Consider the following 6,329-nt stretch of genomic DNA (forward strand, 5'->3'; position numbering starts at 1 on the left):
ACCCCAGTGGAAAGGGTTCGTTTTCCCCTACCCAGTTACCACAGAGAGGATCGAGTTATGTGGAGGACACTCCCTTACCGCCGAACTTGCCTAGTGCGAAGGACGGTAAGTCGGTGCCCACCCCCCAGGCGAATACGGAGCCCACAAGGGTACTCGGTAGGCTCAGGGAAGTCACATGATAGAGGAAAATTTTAGAATGGAGAAAAAAGTGCGCCCAAAGGACGCCCCAGACTACTGGGCCTCCCTACCCAGGGGTCAATGCCCTTAAGGGCTACCTGGTGTAGAAGAGAGCTGCGGGTCTGAGGTGGGGTGCTGACTACGCCTACTGTAGTCTCGTGTCACCTGAAAAACAAAGCACTGAAGGTGCTGGCAAAGCACAAAAAGTTCTGTAATTACAGGATTTTACTTTACTTTTATTTACGTTAAGAAACTCAGAAACAACAATGTCAAGTGAGACGAGAGGCCCCGGGCTCCAGGGTAGCTCTTGTGGCACAGACTTTGTATTTGTTGCTTCTGCGCTTAGGTAAGGTGTTTACTCTACAAAAGCTTAAACACGAGTGAACCATGTTAGGAATGTATGGTAAGCGAATTGACCAACAAAGGTAGACTGAGGATTCGTAGAGAGAATAAGGGCAAGAAAGATATCATGAAATAAACACTATTATAATAAGTCCGATATGCGAAGCTTAGCCTCGCCCGGGAAAACGATTGTTATTTTATTTAATAAGGATTAGCACGCATAAAAGTAAATGTGTTATGATATTTACGTTAACCAAATATATAAAGCAGGTAGTTTGAACATAACAGAACTTAACAATTGAAATTGAAACATTGCTTTATGAGGAGGAATATTTTTCCCTTAAATCATCAACCATGGAAATAACGGTTTTAAAGATACATGAACGTTTTTATTCCCGTATTAGATTATCTTGTAGGACCTAGAAATGTGCAGCCTGAATTTCATTGGAGATGCAGTGGAATAGACAATATGAAGTTTAGTTTAGTCCTTGTGCCACGTGATTTGATATGTATGTGTTGTTTTAAACTATGTATAGTATATGCATTAAGTTCCCCTCTATATTTTAGTGTAAACCATTTGATCAAATAGGTGTAGATTATGTAAATATTTTTAAATGGGCAAAGTACGTCCACATATTACATCATACATATATCAGGCATGCAAAGGTGAAAAGCCGTTGTATTAGAAGAAAGAGCTCAGTAAAATGTAGTTTGTGAATGAATGTAGAATGTGAAAAGTATGATCATACTTTATAGATCACTTCTATAGTGCGATTGCCGGTTTCTCGCCGAGATTCTCGGAATATGTTCAACACACGATGAGGACTGTTAGTGTAATCCTCTGAGCGGGAAGCAGCTCTCAAGTGTTTTGCTTGAGAGATTTGATGACCGTTCTGACTCGGTTACGATGTTGAGAGGAGGATCACACAGGCTGAGTGGTTGAACGTCAGTCCACATGAAGTGTTCAAGAACTTTTGAGAACTCCTGACAAGGAGGAAAAAATAATCATATTAATAAAGGTGTAAGTTTTCTGCTTTGTGGATTTCAAAATCCAAAAGAGTACCTGTAAGTGATTTGAGTATCTGTGCTTATAGTTAACGTAAATATTTCATGATTCCAAATGTCTAAGACAAATATCCATGAAATCTTTTTTTTTTTTCGGTACTATTACATTTACAAGCAGTACGGTTAGATACAAATGTGCTTTGTGTACTATTGATGCTATTATTATCAGTAATGTCATTTTCGCTACCAATGTTAGTGTTGTATTACTATTGAAGTTATTAATTACCTCCTTTAGTTCTGTAACCCCTTATACTTCATGTAAATGTGTGACTTGGTAGCAGCAGTAACGCGAAAGTCTGGATGAATCGGAAATCGTGCTTAACAACGAACACGAATCTCGGTTATGTATACCATGCGTCCTTGAAGTAGACCATAATAATGTGTAAACAGATTAGTAGAACATTAAAAGAAATTTCGTCTTAAAACGGAATACTAATAGACTGTAAATCCAGGCAAAGGAATATAAAATCGTAAACTTGTCAAATGTTCAATGTTAAACATGATGTAACAATTATATCATATCAAGCTTGGCAATTGTGTTTAGTGGATCGTGTGATCTAGTGGTTTGGTTCTCTGAGTAATTCGCAAATAGTATGTTCGAGTTTACGTAATGGAGGGTATTTCAACTTCTATATAAAAATCCATACTGCATTACTTCATCTTATGCACTTGAATATTTTGTGGAGGCTTAGATGTCTCATGGAGTGGGAAGGTCTTTCACACATTCCGAGTTTAAGGTGATACTAACGTTATTGATTATGCAGTATCAACGGTTTTTATAAATTTCATGTTAATATCCTCCCAGAGACAGTACTGTAGATCAACCCTTGAGGTAGTGCAATACCTCCGATCCACCCGAGTAAATCTCCAGTTCTCAGAAATCCGTTTAATATCGCGTGTTTTTAAAGGGGGGGGGGGTGTTACGCCACAATATGTTTACATATTGCCTAGATTGAATTGCTTACTTCACCGATCACCGACAACGAGGAAGCAAATGTGTCCACTTTTGTGGAACCCTTTTTTTAATATCAGCTCTTTAGAGAGTAGCTACTATCAAACATTGAGAATGCATACACACTTTACAATTAGTTCATATCTTCATCAAAGAGAATGGAACAATGAAAGAATATATTTTCTTTGAAAGCTGTTGTAGATAATGGTTCTGGTGTTCTGTTGGCAGAGTGGTTCAAGCCCTTTTATTTGCATTTCTGTACAAAAATGTTACAATATGCTTCTATCTTCACTTGATATACACTGTAGATGAAGTCAAGGTGTCACAGAGTAGAAAAATATTTTTCATTTACAGACCCCTAATTTGATATGATAGTAATATTATTGATAATATACCTGTGTCAATGAGTTCATAAAATTAATTATTTTATATCTTGATTATAAGTAGATTAATCCGGATGTACTAGCGACCCATGTTTGACATTGTTAATTTTTGACAGAAATAACAGACACATAATGTAATATAATGTAATTCCAAAAAGTTGATGCAAATCCCCTTTGGAGGGAATGGATCAGGTTTGGAGGTACTGTATTATCTTATGTTAATAATTTGACTTAATATATTGGAATGATATTTTCCCTGGAGGGAGTGGACCAATCCCGCAGGTACTGGAATACCGGGCTGATCCGCGGCTAAGTTGGAGCAAGCCCCTAGCAATTTCCCCATTTTCAAAAATCGATATACTAGATATTTATCTTACATGGATTAGCACACTTGAAAGCAAATGTGTAATCATGGTGCTCAAATTAACCAAATATAATTGTCAGGTAGATTTAACTTAATTAGATATAACACTTGAAATTGAAACGTCACATATGAATAACGTTATTCATTATCATAAACAGTCAACATCGAGATTTTATTTTAAGATGCATGAATCTTTGGATTCAAAAACAAAAGCATCAGGGTGTACTTAATATCTATACACCTAAAATTTCATTGTAAATTTCACTGAAGAAATATGCTTCCCTGGTAGATATGGTTTAGTTTAGTTCCACCTCCATGGCTTATTAGTTTTGAAATGGCCAAACTATGTCCACATATTACATCATACATGTAGCAACATATGAACGCGTGAAAATCCAGTGTAGTAGAACGAAGTCGTCAGTAAAAAGTAGTCTGTGGACGAACTTCTATCTCGAAACCATGATCATACTTTATAGGATCACTGCTATAGTGCGATTGCCGGGTTTCTCGCCGAGATTCTCGGAATATGTTCAACCACGATGAGGACTGTTAGTGTAATCCTCTGAGCGGGAAGCGGATCTCAAGTGTTGTGCTTGAGTTTTGATGACCGTTCTGACTCGGTTTACCGATGTTGGTAGGAGGATCACACAGGCTGAGTGGTTGAATATCAATCCACAAGTAGTCTAGAACTTTTGAGAACTGACGAGGAGGAGGGAAAAACAAAAACAAAAACAAAAACTGAGAGCTTGCCGTTTCGGAGGTTGTACTTATAGAAGAAAATTTGAACAGAAAATGTAAGTAAATGATTTTCACTACTATATGGTTTTAAATGTTTACATTAAAATGTCATTAGTAAACAACTAATTTGTTAATTTGCAACTATCAAAACTATTACATATCGATACCACAGCTTCTTTATCTGCGATTGATATTATGTACGCCACGTCTTTTATTATAAGAATATTATATTACTACTGCAATTACAGATATAGATACCTGTAAAGTCTGTACCCCCTCTATTACATCCTGTAAATATGTGGCAACCACATGCCATTGTTGTATTGGGTAGCAATAGGTAAATAAGTGAGTAAAATGATTAGATATTACAACTTAGTGCATAATAGTGACAGGATTGTAAACCTAGACAGACTATTATTCCTATAATTATATAGTGGATCTCGTAGTCTACTGGTTTAGTTTACTGGGTGTTACCAGCGAAGTTATGTTCGAGTCATTGCCATGGAAGGTATGTACATACCTATATAAAATAAGGTACTGCATTACTGCATCTTATACTTTATATGAACGCAGAAGTTTATTGAGGTATATGTGGAGTAACCCCTAGGAAGTCACCAGTTGTCAGAAATGTCCTGTTTTAGGAAATTGCGATGCAACTTCCCAACGTGTTTATATTTTGTTAAACTGCATTACCTGGCCGATCTCCAGCACGATGAAGCAAATCCGTAGTGTCACTATTTTCTGGAAAATGATCTTACCAGCTTTTAAAAAGGGGTTACTGTCAAACTAAGAAAATGGTCTGAAGTTTTATCTAACCATTTTTTAAAAAATATAATGAGTTGATATCCTCCCCGGAGGGAGTGGACCAACCCCGGAGGTACTGCAATACCGGGCCGATCCGCGGCAAAGGTGGAGAAAGGGCCCCTAGCACTTCGCCATATTCCAAAATCAGTTTAATATCGTAGATCCCACATGGGGATCGTATCAGATATTAAGCTGATAAGAACAGATACTACACTTTGATCTTAGCCAAAAGGCCGAGAAGCGATACCAAAATATAGGAGAAAGTATGCCCGAGAAAATGTTTCTGAGGACTTACTGGTCAAGACATTTTACTTGCAAAACGTCATAAGCGGCTGCTTGTTAGCATTTTCGATGCAAAAAGATAACATTTATGTCATTAAAAGAATCACGATAGTATCGAATCGTATGCTTTTTATGGTATGAGTAATACATTGTGTATAAATTGTGATATACTGAAACAATCAGCCGCCTTTATCAAAGTATACGGTAATGGAGTTTATACGTTTTCTTTAAATGTAAATGTAACAGAACCCAGTCATAAAATATCCTCAAAATATGATTAAAGTTTGCATGTGATTATTGTAATGTAACTCCGTGTCAGGCTAATGTAGACTGACGCATACGCAGTCACATAGGTATGGCATGCATGCTAACAAACGAGGATTTAGGGGGTGCGTAGAGAAGATATGTTTGTTTTCTTAATTCAAAAATTTGTTGTGCAAAAATTGTTCTAAAGCGCAACAGCAATAAAAATCAAAATCGCAGGAGTATATAAATCTCGAAGATTATATATATATATATTTTTCATCTTAAAATAAATTTTATACTGTAAGTTATGTTTTATTTTAATGTATTGCGTTAATTCCAAATTGAACTAATTTGAAATTAATTCCGCATAATTTTCGAACAAAAATAATTTGTAATTAACCAGGAGCTGTGTATGGATTTAATCTTCAATAAGTTCAATTTGGATTTATCGCAGTACCTAAAAATAAGATATAATTTCGACGTAAATCTATACAGATTCCCCTCATTGAATGAAAATTGAACTTGCCACTTGCATAAAGTTGTGTTGAGCGCGTTAGGTTTTCAGTTTGAGCAAGCATGGGTCGGCGCGTGGTTTAGAAGAGCATACTTACCTGGCACAGGAGATACCGTGATCACGAAGGCGGTTCTCCCAGGGCGAGGCTCACCATTGCACTCCGGTGGCGCTGACCCCTGCGATTAACCCAAATGTGGTTAACTCGAGTGCGCAATTTTTGTTAGTGGGGGACTGCGTTCGCGCTATCCCCCTTATTGCACTTGGTTATGCGAAAGTAATTCCTCAGTAGACCCACCTGTACAACATTACTGAGGTGAAGATTCTTAAATGGTGTAGCATCTCTTCAATATTTTCAGTTTGATATATCCCAGTGATTTCATTTAAACTACCCCATAAGAAGGAAACTTGCCTGACGATACTTATTTATACTGGTAAATTATTATGCAACATTGTATAAATGTA

The 6,329-nt window shown here is 36.9% G+C and overlaps 4 non-coding genes and 1 pseudogene across 4 annotated transcripts; 3 read left to right on the top strand and 2 right to left on the bottom strand.

The window, feature by feature from the left end:
* Nucleotides 1-1,258: 1,258 nt before the first annotated feature.
* LOC119569798 lies at nt 1,259-1,459 on the top strand. Its single transcript, XR_005228325.1, has one exon. It is a non-coding gene; the product is annotated as a small nucleolar RNA U3 (small nucleolar RNA).
* A 1,720-nt stretch (nt 1,460-3,179) lies between these two features.
* LOC119569796 lies at nt 3,180-3,337 on the bottom strand (annotated as a pseudogene).
* Nucleotides 3,338-3,742: 405 nt separating this feature from the next.
* On the top strand, nt 3,743-3,944 carry LOC119569797. Its single transcript, XR_005228324.1, has one exon. It is a non-coding gene; the product is annotated as a small nucleolar RNA U3 (small nucleolar RNA).
* Nucleotides 3,945-4,876: 932 nt separating this feature from the next.
* Nucleotides 4,877-5,070, bottom strand: LOC119569795. The gene has a single exon (XR_005228323.1). It is a non-coding gene; the product is annotated as a U2 spliceosomal RNA (small nuclear RNA).
* An 886-nt stretch (nt 5,071-5,956) lies between these two features.
* LOC119569794 lies at nt 5,957-6,119 on the top strand. Its single transcript, XR_005228322.1, has one exon. It is a non-coding gene; the product is annotated as a U1 spliceosomal RNA (small nuclear RNA).
* Nucleotides 6,120-6,329: the final 210 nt, after the last annotated feature.

The sequence above is a fragment of the Penaeus monodon genome, unplaced genomic scaffold (assembly GCF_015228065.2).
Source record: "Penaeus monodon isolate SGIC_2016 unplaced genomic scaffold, NSTDA_Pmon_1 PmonScaffold_18742, whole genome shotgun sequence".
NCBI classification, from domain to species: domain Eukaryota; kingdom Metazoa; phylum Arthropoda; class Malacostraca; order Decapoda; family Penaeidae; genus Penaeus; species Penaeus monodon.